Source organism: Papio anubis, chromosome 2 (genome assembly GCF_008728515.1).
Source record: "Papio anubis isolate 15944 chromosome 2, Panubis1.0, whole genome shotgun sequence".
In the NCBI taxonomy this organism is placed as follows: Eukaryota; Metazoa; Chordata; class Mammalia; order Primates; family Cercopithecidae; genus Papio; species Papio anubis.
Genome location: NC_044977.1, coordinates 104,094,565 through 104,111,270, shown reverse-complemented (window position 1 = coordinate 104,111,270; position 16,706 = coordinate 104,094,565).

Below are 16,706 nucleotides of genomic sequence, written 5' to 3'. Positions count from 1 at the left end.
TCCCAGCCGCATGCCCAGAAAGCAGGGCAGAGGTCTCCTCTGCCTCAGAGACCCCTTACCCCACTCTTCTTCTTATACCTTCTCCCTCAGCTAAGGACTCTCTTGCTAGTCTCAGGTAAGTTCACTTTGTTTATTTTTAGGGCCAGAAGACTCTTTTTCCACACTGTACTCCTCTTTGTCTTTCCTCCTCAAATCAGGACTTAATCATTTGAACGAACTGAAAGAATTCAGATTCTGTCTATCTTCCAACTACATTAGTGATACTCAAAGTATTTCATAACCAACGTGACCCAAGCACTGACCAATCAGACCAGAAACAACAACCTATCAGAACAGTCACCATCCATAAACAACCCGCGTGACCACACCGGCAGATGCAGCTGAATGTGGCCCTGCAGAATCACATTCCTCCTGGAGGCATGAACACCAGGTCAGCTGCTTGAACAGGGAGAGGAGAAAGATGAGACCCGTGGAGGGCAAAAGATACAGAGGTTAATAACTCAGGATGTATCCTCCCGCAGAAGCACTGGAGTAGGGTTCAATAATTTATAAAGTATTTTCATAAACATTGCTTGAGTTAATGAAAATATTCCTTGGAATACAGTGGAATTGAAGCTCTTAATTCATTTCAGTTAAGTGCATTCTTCTTGTGCACACCCAATACTGCAGGGGAATAATGGGATAAGAAACCATTCCCACCCTGAGACAGTACATTCTACTAGAGGTTTTAAACAATACACCATGCTTTTTTAGACTTCTTCTTCTTTTTTTTTTTCCACAGAGTCTTGCTGTGTCACCCAGGCTGGAGTGCAGTGGCACAATCTCAGCTCACTGCAACCTCTGCCTCCTGGGTTCAAGCGATTCCCCTGCCTCAGCCTCCCGAGCAGCTGGGACTACAGGTGCCCGCCACCACGCCCAGCTAATTTTTGTATTTTTAGTAGAGATGGGGTTTCACCATATTGACCAGGATGGTCTTGAACTCCTGACTTCATGATCCACCTGCCTCAGCCTGACAAAGTGCTGGGATTACAGGCGTGAGTCAATGCCCTCAGCTGCTTTTCTAGGCTTCTTATGTCATCCCAGCTAAAAAGTGTATCAATTTTTGTTCACAAATATTTCATAAACTTTCAAAGGTGATGTTCACAGAGGCAACATAATTAATGCCTCTTAAAAAATCTAAAGTCCAAACTCCTCATTCTTCTCCAGAAAAGCTCTCCCACTTCCTAATATCAGCCTTTCTGTCAGTGGTGATACCATTCTTAAAATCCTTCAGGTTAGAAATGTTTATTGATTTTCCCTTTTTCTTCATCCCCAATTTATGCTATAACAGAAAACACTTTGTCTGCTTTGTTCATTAAAGCACTTGCCACACACTAAGGGTTTAAGAAATGTTTGTATAATGAGCGAGTACATTAAACATTTACTATGAGTCTGAAGATATAGCTGATCACAGTGTCTCACGCCTATAATCCCAGCACTTTGGGAGGCTGAAGCAGGTGGATCACTGGCAAACATGGTGAAACCCCATCTCTACCAAAAAATACAAAAATTACCTGGGCACGGTGGCTCATGTCTGTATGGAGGCTGAGGTGGGAGAAATACTTGAATTTGGGAGGCGGAGATTGCAGTGAATCAAGATCCCATGACTGCACTTCAACCTGGGCAACAGAGCAAGACCTTGTCTCCAAATAAATTAATAATAAAAATAAAAATTAAGATGTTTAATATGTTTTGTAATTTAATCTTTACCAACAACTCTCTCATACAGAAAATATCATTGTATCAGAATAGGCCAGTTGCTGGAACAAACTCAGTGGCCTAATGATGGAGAATTTGATTTCTCTCTCATGTTACAGGTCAATATGGGTTATCAGCAGATGGCCATCCAAATGGTGATTCAGGGTGCCAGGTTCCTTTTGTCTGGGGGCTCTGCTCTCCCCTTGGCCTCAGAATTGTCTCTTGGATCCTCTGCATCCAGCCCACATGGGGAGAGAGTGGAGGATTATAAAGGTGGTTTCTGTGGGCCAGGCCTGGAAAGCACATGCATGATTCATGCTCACATTTCACTGACTAGAACTCAGTCATATGGCCAAACCTAATGCAAGGGAAATGGGGAAATGAAGTCTGCCTGTACTCCAAGGAGGAAAGGGACATAGGTAGGGAAAATAGGCTGTACAATCACCATTTCTTAGGGAAAGAAAAGAATCAAAGAGGTTGAATTACTTGCTTAGGATCTTACAGTCAGTAAACGTGGGACTGGGATTAGAACCTCGATTGGCCTCCACCAAAGCCACATGCTGTATTCTTTATGACACTGTCGGTGATGATGCCCAGGCCTGTTTCTGAGTCTTCACTGCAAACACTTGCTGGTCAGCCATGACCATTCTGGTCTACTTCCCCCTGGACAGTGCTCCCGTATACATTTCTTCATCCTCCCAGCATTCAGCTTCCACATCTCTGCTTCTCCTCCTTCCTCTCAACCTAAGAACTTCACAAAATGTCTTCCATTTTTCATATTTTCCACACAATTCCCCATTAAAATCTGCCTTCTGCCATGACTATGCACTTGAACCTATTTCAGTCAGGCAAGTATCTTAGACACCTTTGTTGGGGGAAGTCAGGGACCCCGAATGGAGGGACTGGCTGAAGCCGTGGCAGAAGAACATGAATTGTGAAGATTTCATGGATGTCTATTAGTTCCCCAAATTAATACTTTTATAATTTCTTATGCCTGTCTTTACTGCAATCTCTGAACATAAATTGTGAAGATTTTATGGACACTTATCACTTCCCCAGTCAATACCCTTGTGATTTCCTATGCCTGTCTTTACTTTAATCTCCTAATGCCATCATCTTTGTAAGCTGAGGAGGATGTATGTCACCTCAGGACCCTGTGATGATTGCATTAACTGCACAAATTGTTTGTAGAGCATGTATGCTTGAACAATATAAAATCTGGGCACCTTGAAAAAAGAGCAGGATAACAGCAATGTTCAGGGAACAAGGGAGAGAACCTTAAACTCTGACTGCCAGTGAGCTGGGCGGAACAGAGCCATATTTCTCTTCTTTCAAAAGCAAATGGAGAAATATCACTGAATTCTTTTTCTCAGCAAGGAACATCCCTGAGAAAGAGAATGGCCCCTGAGGGTAGGCCTCTGAAATGGCCACTTTAGGGGTGGCTGTCTTTTACGGTCGAAGGCGAAGGGATGAAATAAGCCCCGGTCTCCCATAGCGCTCCCAGGCTTATTAGGACAAGGAAATTCCCGCCTAATAAATTTTGGTCAGACTGGTTGTCTGCTCTCAAACCCTGTCTCTTGATAAAATGTTATCAACGACAATGCATGCCCAAAACTTCATTAGCAATTTTAATTTCACCCCGTCCTGTGGTCCTATGATCTCACCCTGCCTCCATTTGCTTTGTGATATTACCTTGAGAAGTACGTGATCTCTGTGACCCACACCCTATTCGTACACTCCCTCCCCCTTTTGAAAATTGCTAATAAAAACTTGCAGGTTTTATGGCTCAGGGAGCATCACGGAACCTGCTGACATGTGATGTCTCCCCCGGACACCCAGCTTTAAAATTTCTCTTTCTTGTACTCTTTCTCTTAATTTCTCAGACCAGCCAAAGCTTAGGGAGATAGAAAAGAACCCACGTTGAATATTGAGGGTGGGGTTTTCCCCCAATACACCTCTCCGTAGGATTAGAGATAGTTTATGAGAATGAATTACCAGGTCCTGCACATTTGTTAATTACCTCATTCACCCCTCAAAAACACCCTGTTAAGATATTATGATTTTCCACTTATTACAGGTGAGAAATCTAAGCCTCATAAATTTTATGTGACCCTGTCTTCCTTGGGATCACATAGGTAAGTAGCAGAACTACATTGGAATCCAGGTTGGACTTACTGCCAAGTTCATGTTCCTGCCCCATCCCTACAATAGCCCCATTGGCTCCCACTGCCCCTTCCTCTCCAGGGACTCCAGGGAGAATCAATTGGCAAGTCAGATTGGCAAGAGATCCTAACAGCAACAAAACTTCAATCTTTTATGTTTGTAAGACTTGAAGACACACCTTTACTACAGGAAAACACATGTCTCTAACCTACCTTTAAAACTCCTCTCCAAATAGTTTAACTTTATGAAAAAGGTCACGTAGGCTTGGTGAATGCAAAACACTATATTCACTGTAGGACTGCAAAAGTTGCAATGCCCTTCCTCACCCATCCTCAGGGTCAGAGCTGACTTACCTACAACAAACGACAGGTGAACAAGAGAAAGCAGAGCATATTTATTTAATCTGTTTCCATAACATGAGAGCCTTCAGAGTGAAGGCCCAAAGACCCAAGGGACAACTGTCCATTGCTAAGCTTAGATTCCGTGAAGACTGAACAGCAGTGTGGTCCAACAAAAAAGAAAAGATCCAATAGCAATAGACTATCAGGGGAAACCCCACAGGCCTTCAGTTGGAGTTCTCCATGGCCTCTCTGTGGCATTTCTTGCTCCCAGTTATGGTGCAGGACCCATTTGACATGCAGATTTTAGGACCTACTAGCAGACAGAGTAGATTAGAGAATTTATTTTATGGCCAGTTCCTACACAGAAAGGCCTGGATGAAAGGTGAGAGTCATATTTTAGGTTTTATGGCTGCTTTGGGGCAGAGGGATTCCTCTTTCTGTGACCTGCCTGTGGGAAGAGGAATTCTAGTTTCTATGGTCTGCCTTGGGAGAGAAAGGAGAGTAGGAGAACAAAGAGTGGGAGCAGGTCAGACAGATCTTGCCTGTGAGGTCCTTTTTGGTTTCCCTCAGTTCAAGGGGCTCAGCATGCCAAGGCACCATACTGTGGGGTATCCTTTTTGGAGTCCTAAAATATTCAAGTGAACATAGGAGTGGTAAATGTACTGGAACCATCTAATGAAGGGAGGTCTAGTAGGATTGCATGGGAGAAGGCTTCAGCCAATGTATTAGTCTGTTTTCACGTTGCTGATAAAGACATATCTGTGACTGGGAAATTTACAGAAGGAAGAGGTTTATTGACTTACAGTTCCACGTGGCTAGAGAGACCTCACAATCATGGTGGAAACTGAAAGGCATGCCTCACATGACAGCAGACAAGAGAAGAGAGCTTGTGCAGGGAAACTCCCCTTTTAAAACCATCATATCTCATGGGACTTATTCACTATCATGAGAATAGCACAGGAAAGACCAGCCTCCATGAATCAATCACCTCCCACTGGGTTCCCTCCTACGACACATGGGAATTCAAGATGAGATGTGGGTTGAAACAGAACCAAAACATATCATTCTCCCCCTGGCTTTCCCCAAATCTCATGTCCTCACATTTCAAAACCAATCATGCCTTCCCAACAGTGCCCCAGAGTCTTAAATTATTTCAGCATTAACTCAAAAGTTCAAAGTCCAAAGTCTCATCTGAGACAAGGCAAGTCCCTTCTGCCTATGAGCCTGTAAAATCAAAAGCAAGTTAGTTACTTCCTAGATACAATAGGGTTACAGGCATTAGGTAAATACAGTCATTTCAAATGGGAGAGATTGGCCAAAACAAAGGGGATACAGGCACCATGCAATTCCAAAATCCAACAGGGTGGTCAAATCTTAAAGTTCCATGATCTTTGACTCTGTATCTCTCATCCAGGTCATGCTGATGCAAGAGGTGGTTTCCCATGGTCTTGGGTAGCTCTGCCCCTGTGGCTTTGCAGGGTACAGCCTCCCTCCCAGCTGCTTTCATGGGCTGGCATTGAGTGTCTGTGGTTTTTCCAGCCATACGGAAGTTGTCAGTGGATCTACCATTCTGGGGTCTTTAGGATGGTGGCTCTCTTCCCCCAGCTCTGCTAAGTGGTGTCCCAGTAGGAACTCTGTGTGGGGGCTCTGACCCCATATTTCCCTTCCACATTGCCCTAGAAGAGGTTCTCCATGAGAGCCCCACCCTACAGCAAACTTCTGCCTGGACATCCAGGCATTTCCTTACATCATCTGAAAACTAGGTGGCAGTTCCCAAACCCCAATTCTTGACTTCTGTGCACTCACAGGCTCAACATCACATGGAAGCTGCCAAGGCTTGAGGCTTCCACCCTCTGAAGCCACAGCCCAAGCTCTACATTGGCCCACTTTCAGCAATGGCCAGAGTGGCTGAGATATAAGGTATCAAGTCCCTAGGCTGCACACAGCACGGGGACCCTGAGCCTGGCCCAGAAAAACACTTTATCCTCCTAGGCCTCCAGATCTGTGATGGGAGGGGCTGCTGTGAAGATCTTTGAAATGCCCTGGAGACATTTTCCCCATTGTCTTGGGGATTAACATTCAGCTCTGCAGCTGACTTGGATTTCTCAGCAGAAAATGGAATTTTCTTTTCTATTGCATTGTCAAGCTGCAAATTTTCCAAACTTTTGTGCTCTGCTTCCCTTATAGAACTAAATGCTGGCCAGGCACGTTGGCTCATGCCTGTAATCCCAGCACTTTGGGAGGCCGAGGCGGGTGGATCACCAGAGGTCAGGAGTTTGAGAGCAGTCTGGCCAATATGGTGAAACTCTGTCTGTACTAAAAATACAAAAATGATCTGGGTGCAGTGACAGGCGCCTGCAATCCCAGCTACTCCAAAGGCTAAGGCTGGAAAATCACCTGAACCCAGGAAGCGGAGGTTGCAGTGAGTAGAGATCATGCCATTGCACTCCAGCCTGGATGACAAGAGCAAAACTCCATTTAAAAAAAAAAGAAAAACCACCTGAATGCCTTTGACAGCACTGAAGTCACCTCTTGAATGCTTTGCTGCTTAGAAATTTCTTTCGCCGGAACCCATCATTCTCAGCAAACTGACACAAGAACAGAAAACCAAACACCGCATGTTCTCACTCATAAATGGAAGTTAAACAATGAGAACACATGGACACAGGGTGGGGAACATCACACAGTGGGGCCTGTCGGGAGGTGGAAGGCAAGGGGAGGGAGAGCATTAGGACAAATAACTAATGCATGCAGGGCTTAAAACCTAGATGATGGGTTGATCAGTGCAGCAAACCACCATGGCACATGTATACCTATGTAACAAACCTGCACATTCTGTGTATGAATCCCAGAACTTAAAGTAAAATAAAAATTAAAAAAAAAGAAAGTTCTTCTACCAGATGCCCTAAATCGTCTCTCTCAATTTCAAAGTTCCACAAATCTCTAGGGCAGGGGAAAAATGCCACCAGTCTCTTTGCTAAAACATAACAACAGTCACCTTTGCTCCAGTTCCCAACAAGTTCCTCATTTCCATCTGAGACCACCTCAGCCTGGACTTTACTGTCCATATCACTATCACCATTTTGGGCAAAGCCATTCAACAAGTCTCTAGGAAGGTTAAAACTTTCCCACATTTTTCTATTTTCCTCTGAGCCCTCCAAACTGTTCCAACCTCTGCCTGTTACCCAGTACTAAAGTCACTTCCACATTTTTGGGTAACTTTTCAGCAGTGCTCCCTCTACTGGCACCAATTTACTGTATTGATCTGTTTTCATACTGCTGATAAAGACATACCTGAGACTGGGCAATTTACAAAATTAAAGAGGCTTATTGAACTTACAGTTACACGTAGCTGGGGAGAACTCATAATGATGGTGGAAGGTGAAGGGCATGTCTCACATGGTGGCAGACAAAAGAAGAGAGCTTGCACAGGGAAACTCCCCTTTTGAAAACCATCAGGTCTCATGAGACTTACTATCACAAGAATAGCATGGGAAAGAGAGCCCCCATGATTCAATCACCTCCCACCTTGTCCCTCCCATAACACATAAGAATTCAAGATGAGATTTGAGTGGGGACAGAATCAAACCATATCAGCCAGGCAGTGATGCATGGTGGGAAATGCAATAAGAAAAGGGTCTGGGTAAAGGCATTTCTGGTGAATTCATGGCACATCACTTCTAAGAGGGTAGGGAATCAGGAAGAGGGGTGTTACGAGCCGTTGAATATACACAGAGGGATTGCAGAAGGTCTATGTGGGCTCTGGAGCTGCCATCACATGGGAGGAAAGACTGTGGACTTATCTTCAGGCAAAGCAAGCTTACTGTCTTCACTTAGATTATTCACCTACCTGAAGTGGACTTGAGGGGCTGATGGACATTATGGAGAGAACTGAAGCTTCCCTTCTCCATCCCAAAATAAGCTACCCTCCCTTTGGTGGAACAACTGAAATCAGGAGGACAGACCAGGAGTACAACAGAGGACAAGCAGAGCAATTCACCCTTCTACCCTTCTTAAAGTATCAGAGAGGTGGGCATTGAAGGTTGTAGAAAACAAGAGTGCAGGAGTTTAGGATTCAACCAGTAATTAAGTGACCATTAGTCCCATTCCAGGCTCGTCGACACATGTTAGGGCACAGGATGCATCAGCACAGAGATACCTCTGAGAGCTATCGTAGAGAGCGGGTGGGTGGGGAGGGGACCCAATGTGCCTGGGGAAACTGAGTCAAGAGACAGGGACATGAACTAGGAAGCTATTTTATGTATGCAGGTGTGAGAGAATGAGGGCCAGACACAGGCAGTGGGATTCAGGGCAATGAACATGAGGAATAGACATGAGAGACATTGCCAAGAAGTCTATACAGGGCCTGGTCCTGGATAGCAAAAGCAAGCACAAGGAAGACATCTTATAGGTTTACACTTTTTAACCCAGAGTCTAAGGCAATATGTTGTTAGTGGTGCCACTGACAAAGACAAGGGAAATGGAGAGGCAGCTGATTTGTAAGAGAAGACAGAGGATTTAGCTTTGGGAAAGGTGACATCAAAGCAGGAAATCCATGATCAGCGGTAGACCTGGGTGAGAGGACACAACTGCAAGAACAAACTGGAGGCCCTACTGATGCCGTCATCACTTATACTTCTCGGTGTGTCCCTTCAACACTTCCACCAAACCACCACTGCCATTTAGTGATAGCTTCTTAAAGCTCAAGGGCAGAAGAAACATGACCACATAGAAAGAAGATTTGGAAATAACTCATTGAAGCTATTTATTCAAATTAACACATCAAATGACACAAAGGTAGGACATCTGCAAAGATGAGGAGAGTAGTGAGAGTTCTGTGTAAGATATAAACATAGATATGTCCTTTATTTAAAAAAAAGAAAGAATTGGGAGGCCAAGGCGGGCAGATCATGAGATCAGGAGATCGAGACCATCCTGGCCAACATGGTGAAACCCCATCTCTACTAAAAAATGCAAAAATTAGCTAGGAATGTTGACACGTGCTTGTAATGCCAGCTACTTGGGAGGTTGAGGCACAAGAATCGCTTGAACCCAGGAGGCGGAGGTTGCAATGAGCTGAAATCGCACCATCTCACTCCAGCCTGGCGAAAAAGTGAGACTCCATCTCAAAAAAAAAAAGAAAAAAGAAAAGAAAAAGAAAAAGAAAAGAAAAAGAAAACTGGACTTCCACGTGCTACTCACATGTTGCTTTTTGCATTCCTCAGGAAAATGCAACTGTGTATTATTTAGCCTTAGATGTTCAAGAATATCATGGCCGGGTTCTATCCAGGAAACACTGGAATGACTGTGAGCCAGCTGTTTCCAAGTGTTCACCTGATATCCTAAGTAAATAGGGCACCATTACCCTGTTCTATTCATTGTTACTTTCTATCTACTCCATTCACTCGGGGCAGCCAATGTCTGGGCTAACACAGCAGAAGACAAAGGGCAGCTTTTCCCTTGAGATTCATGAAGATGATGTTGACTTCGAGTAATACTCTTGAGAGTCATTCTTGGGAACCCAGTTCAAGATACCTCAGCAGGGCTGTGGTCCCATGAAAGAACATGACCAATTCTGAGTCCTTGGGCAAATCACCTAGTAACATCCCTCCATGTCAGGGTTTTTGACTGTAAAATAAGAAGAGGGGTTTGGAGTTCATGGACTCTAAGGCCTTCCGCTCCTGATCATCTATGAGTATAAGAATCCATGAACTTGTAATTGTGTCCTATGAACACTGGTCCTATTTTCAGGAATGGCCAAAGGGATATGTTGCGAATTATGAGGGGACATGTGAAGACTCGGGTCTGCTTCTATGCTTTCCTCATACACTGAGGAAGAGGGTTTTGTTGTGCATGTGGGAGGTGGGTACTCAAATGCCAGAGTCTCTGACACAAGTGGAGAATGTGAAGATGAACAAGCAAAGATTCAAGACTTCATTTCCAGAAAATGAGATGTTCACACTCCTAGGAGTTTCACCACTTTTTCCCTTGAAAATGTTTGGGGTATGGCCGTGATGCTTTAAATAGTTTCTCACTGGTTCTCCTGAGGATTTTTGGTGCCAACAGGAAGTAGCACACAGAAACTGACTAAGAAAATGCAGGTTTTGAGACAAACTTTGATGAAGGAAACCCCAAATGCATTTTAAATGGATAGTAGGAGGATGTTGCTTCTTTTTACTCTCTCATATCTGACCTGAGGAAGGCAGGATGCAATGACTCAGCAAGGCCTCAAGAGCCTCTTTCTTACTGGTGATCAGACAATGTAAGGTAATAGCTACAAGACATTCCCATGAGTCTCAGGATCTCAGAGTGATTGACTTTAGCTGCACCACAAGTTCTGATATGGTAATTTGTCAAATTGCTAATTAATTCTTGATTAATACAAATTCAATCATACTGTGGTATACATCACATAATGCCATAATGTACATGAAAGAAAGGGTCCCTGCCCTCATGGACTCCATTACTCACTCTTCAGATAATAGAACGGAGACAGGTTTCCCTGGTACTGGTACATCTTCCTTTAAGAAAATTCAGTACATAAAATTAGAGATTTGGCTGGGCACGGTGGCTCATGCCTGTACTCCTAACATGTTGGGAGGCCGAGGCTAGCAGATTACCTGAGGTCGGGAGTTCAAGACCAATCTGACCAACATGGAGAAACCCTGTCTCTACTAAAAATACAAAATTAGCCAGGCGTGGTGGCGCATGCCTGTAATCCCAGCTACTCAGGAGGCTGAGGCAGGAGAATCGCTTAGATCCGAGAGGCAGAGGTTGCAGTGAGCCAAGATCACACCATTGCACTTCAGCCTGGGCAATAAGAGTGAAACTCCATCTCAAAAAAAAAAAAAAAAAGTAGAGATTTATGAGAGGTAGGAGAACATCACTACAGAGACATAGGCTTGGGTAAGGCTGGCTTTAGTTTGAATATGAACCTCATCACTTAGTAGCTGTGTAAGATTACACAAGAAGGCAGTTACTTAAACTTTTTAACCTTTTCTCAGTTGTAAAATGAGGATAGTAACAGCCTTAGCTTTCAGGATTCCTGTTAGAATTGAATAAGATGCTCCATGTAGCACGCTCTGCAGATTATTCTTAGCACTCCATAAATATTGACATCAATGTTTAAATGCCATGAATTACTCTACAGTTTACAAAGCAATGATACCTGTTATCTCATTTAACCTCCCAACAAGGCAATAAAATATAGATTATGACACTGTCAACTTACAAAATAAAATAATTCTTATTGGAAGAGGTTTAATGACTTGCCCTCAGGAACACAGCCAAGGTGCGATGAATATAGGACTCTATACCAACAGTGTTGACACTAATTTCCATGTTCTTTTTTTTTTTTTTACTTTTTAAAAAATGAATTATCACAGAATTTTTAATGGCAAATTTCACTATGATTCTATATACAAAAATTCGATAGGCAAGCTACTGCTATAGGGGGTTGTTTTAAAGAAAGGTTCTATATCTTCTCCTCTCTCTGTGCAAAATTTTATATTAATGATGTCTCCTCCCTTTTGACAAACACAGGAGGACTTCTTTAAAATATTAGCACTTGATGATAGCAGTGGTGGAGGCATCATGAGTAGGGGTAACAACTGAGACTCGGGCATCACAGGAAAGGAAGGAAGGCTCAGCAGTTCAGCTCTGTTGCTGGTTGGCTGATTCATCTTGAAGAAGTCACTTACATCCCCCAACCTTCCATTTGTCCATCTGTAAAATGAAAGTTATTGTCCTTCCTTCCACTGAGCCCCCATTGCCATTTTCATACCTTAACTGCAACACTGCCATATTCTTTCTCTAGTCTCTTCAGCATTCGCCAATACCAAGGATAGTCCCATCCTCTTAGATTCCCTCAAGGATACCAAGCTCTACAGAAAACAAGTCAACAAAGCCCTTGAGAAGTACAAAGGAGAAAATGATGACTTTCCCTCTTTCAGAGTGGACCAAGCCCAGAGAATTGCAAGAGTGTTGAGTCTCCACTAACATCCAACTGGAGTCTGAGGGCTCAGGATCCAACCTGGCAGCAGGAATTGAATGGCATCCCCTCTCCACCTGCCTCACTGGACAAGCTGCCTTTTCATCTGAGGCCCCCATTGTAGCATTTGGAGGAACAAAAGTCAGGCAGCAGGTACTGCTCTCCTGGAAGAACTGCTCTCCTGAAATTTTTAAAAAATTTTTGGAGGGTGTGGGGGCAGTGAATATCTGTTAGAAAGGAAGGAAAATCCGAGAGGAAATAGAGAAAGACAAGAGCAAATGAGGGTTGTGTTGTTACAAATCATCCAATATTAACCTCCTTGCACTACGATAGGAAACTGAGGCTCAGAGAAACCTCACCACACCCAGTGGTGTGACTGGAATTAGACAGTTCCCTGCTCACTCTGCAAGGACTCAAGTGCTCCCACCCAGGGCTGTTTTCAGAGCAGCTGGTTGATGTTTGTCACACATTCAGAAAATGTAACATTAAATCAATTGTGAAGCATATAAGAAATGAAGACAGAGAAGCTGCTCAAAGAATGTTTGAACTCATGTGCATTTGAAAGAGTTTCAAGACATATTGTTATGGGAAAGGTTATGGAACAATATTTAGAAAGGAGTGCAAATGCTAATATCACTATCAAGAAGTATTAATTATAATTCACCAGTTTTCCAATATTGGTCTACGGACGGTTGACATTACATAATACACTCTTGCCACTCTGTATTGAAATGGAAAAACAAAGATTTTCAGACATTGCAGACAAACTGGATCTGTGAAAATGACTCCCTCTGTAGTCAGGACTCCTGTAGCTGAGCACTTAGTCCATTCCTAAGGACTATTCTTTACTCTCACATGGTGCTACAGAAGTCTAAGGGGAATAAATTAGCCTCAAATTTATTATCATAAATGTATCACTAAAATAAGATGCAAACACTGATAGTTTTACATCTGATCCCAGAAATCTTAGTTCTATTTTTTACATGAGTACCAAGTTTTGCTTCATAGGAATTTTAGAACCCTTTTTTTTCCCCTGCTTTCCAAATTCATTTGTGGAATCCAAAATCTGAGTGCCACTGGTCTAAATCCAATGTCTAACTTCTCTTAGAAGTTAAATGTCTAGCTTCTCTGTGTGTGTCACATGATAATATTTATTTTCTGTGTCCTTCATCAGACATGTATGATCATCAATTGCGTGCAACCCCATTTGGCCTATCCCCTCCATCCTGGTGGGCGTGAACATTCTCCGACTGCCAAGCCTCCACATAAGCCCTAAGGATCCAGAAATCGTCGTCATCCTGAGAAGCCACATGAACATGGATGCCCACTTCCAGCAGATGAAAAAGATGACTCAGACATTAACCACTTCAAGGTGGGGCTCCTCCACTATTGCCCCTCCACTACTGCCTCGCTATTACCATCCATAGACCAACATTGGCCCCAACTTTCCACAATTGGGCCACAATTCTAGGATCTCACACAGTTGCCAAGCTGTTCAGGTAATGGAATCAGGAGGTCAGATCCTTGATCACTGGTCCAACAGTCACCCCTGCTGAGGGATAGTTGGGACCCTGTTCACATCACTCTGAATCCAGATATAACCATGTTTCTTCTAACATGATTGGAACCCAAATTTACTCTCATAATCATAATTCCAGTGAGTTTCATCCTCATGACCATTATCCCCATGGACACCATCTCCAAGGACACTGTTCCTATGCACAACACCACCATGGCCGTGATTTCTGTGACAATGGACCCTGTAACCCACCACCCTATAGCCAATGTCCCCAAGGTCACCATTGCCATGGCCACAGCCCACCACCTGGTCACTCAAAAGGACAAGCCCAAGGTAAAGGACACTGTTGCTTCCACTGCAGACAAACTGGATCTGTGTACCCATTCCCTCCCGTAAGGAAAGGTGAGATGCTTCCATTTCCTGAAGCTGATTTGACAACAACCCTCTAAAGCCAGACATTTAACCCTCCCTCTATCTGCCTCTGAATCATGTCCAGGGAAGTTCAAGAGTGAGTTTCCAGAAGTATTCAAGGTTTTTGGATATACGTTTCCAAAATAAAATGCAATTTTTTGATGAGGAAAAATGTATAATAGTTTGAATTAGAATCATAAATTAAATGACCAACACCCAGGAAAATCACTGTTCCTTTTAACTTCACTTGCATACTCAGGATGAAGCAAAATATGGATAGTGGAGGTGATGGCCTGAGAGAATAGATCAAATGGAAAGGAGAGGAAAGAGCTCAGTGCTGCCAATTAGTAGTTAATTCTGTCACTCACCACTACATACATCACTTTAGGAAATCTATACCCCTCAGAATTTCCTTCTTTCTTGGACTTAATGCTAATTCTAGAGTCTCTGTTACCACTTGGGCTATACCTGGGCATAGCAAGAAAATATGGTACTTAAACTATTATTATTATTAAAGTGACCTAAATTCTCTCCTAGCAATTATTTCTAGTCATCTAAATTTCCTTTAGGAAAAATAAGTTAAATTCAATCATGAAGGAAACAAACCTCTGGCTATAAAATTGCAAAGAAACTTGCTAGCATGAATCATGACCATAAATTCAGGCACACACGAAATGTCACTTTATGTTCAGAACAAATTAATTTCTATCTCAGGTTGCCATCCTATTGGGCTAACAGGAAATTTAACCACAGTCCTTCTTGGAGTTCCTTTGCTGTGCCCTGCTACCTTCCACGTTGGGCCATAGTTCTAGGATCTCACACAGTTGCCAAGCTGTTCAGGTGGTGGAATCAGGAGGTCAGATCCTTGATAATTTGTCCAACAGTCATCCCTGCTGAGAGATAGTCACAAACCCTGTTCACATCACTCTTTGAGTCCAGTTTATCTGCTACTTCTGTACCAAACTGTAAATGCAGGAGTGTCTGTACACTAGCAATGGACATGACTGCCAAGGTATGGCATATGGCTATCTCTCCCTGGGACCTTGCTGCCTTACTGGCTGCATGCCCAGAAAGCAAGGCAGAGGTGTCCTCTGCCTCAGAGACCCCTCACCCGACTCTTCTTCTTATATCTTCTCCCTCAGCTAAGGACTCTCTTTCTAGTCTCAGGTAAGTTCACTTTATTTATTTTTAGGGCCAGAAGACTCTTTTTCACACCGTAATTTTCTTTCTTTTTCCTTCTCAAATTGAGGCTCGACCATTTGAAACAACCAAAAAGAATCAGATTCTCTATATTTTCCAACTACAATGGTGATATTCAGAGTATTACATAACCAATATGAAACAAGCACTGACCAATCAGACCAGAAACAACAACCTATCAGAACAGCCGCTATCCATAAACAAACAGTGTAGTCACACTGGCAGATGCAGCTGAATGCGGCCCTGCAGAATCCCATTCCTCCTGGAGGCTTGGACACCAGGTCAGCTGCTTGATTGAGGAAAAGAGAAAGGTGAGTCCTGGGGAGGAGAAAAAGGTGAGACCCAGAGAGGACAAAAGATACAGAGGTTAATAACTCAGAACGTATCCTCCCGCACAAGCCCTGGAGTAGAGTTTAATAAATTACAAAGTACTTTCATAAACACTGTTTGAGTTAATGACAGTATTACCTGGAATGCAGAGGAGTTGAAGCTCTCAATTCATTTCAATTAAGTGCATTCTTCCCATGCACACCCGAACTGCAGGGGAATAATCGGATAAGAAACAATTCCTGCTCTAGGAGCATGTTCTATACTAGAGGTTTTGCACAATACACTATGGATCATTGTTTTTCTAGACATTTTATGTCATCATGGCTAAAAAGTCTATGTATCTTGTTTGCAATTATTCAAAAAACGTTCACAGATGATGTTCACAGACAGAATATAATAGTAGTGTCTCTTCAAATTCTAAAGCCCAAACTCCTCACTCTTCTCTAGAAAATTTCTCCCACTTCTTACCATCACCTTTGCTGTCAGTGACACAACCATTCTTTAAATCCTACAGGCTAGAAATATCTATTGATTCTTTCTTTCTTCATCCCCAATAAACTCTATGACAGCACAGGCTTTGCTTTGTTCACTAAAGTGACTCCCACATACTAGGGATACAATAAATGTTTGTTTAATGAACTGGTACAGTAAACATTCATTGTGACTCCAAAGATTTTTTTGTTTTGTAATTTCATCTTTACCAACAAGTTCCTTATACAGAAAATATTATTGTATCAAAATAGGTCAGTTTCTGGAACAAACAAACTCAGTGGCCTAATGATGGAGAATTTGACTTCTCTCTCATGTTACAGGTCAATATGGGTTATCAGCAGGCGGCCATCCAAACAGTGATTTGGGGTGCCAGGCTCCTTTTGTCTGCGGCTCTGCTCTCCCCTTGGCCTCAGAATTGTCTCTTGGATCCATTGCATCCAGCCCACATGCGGAGAGAGTGGAGGATCATGAAGGTGGTTTCTGTGGGCCAGGCCTGGAAAGCACATGCATGATTCATGCTCAC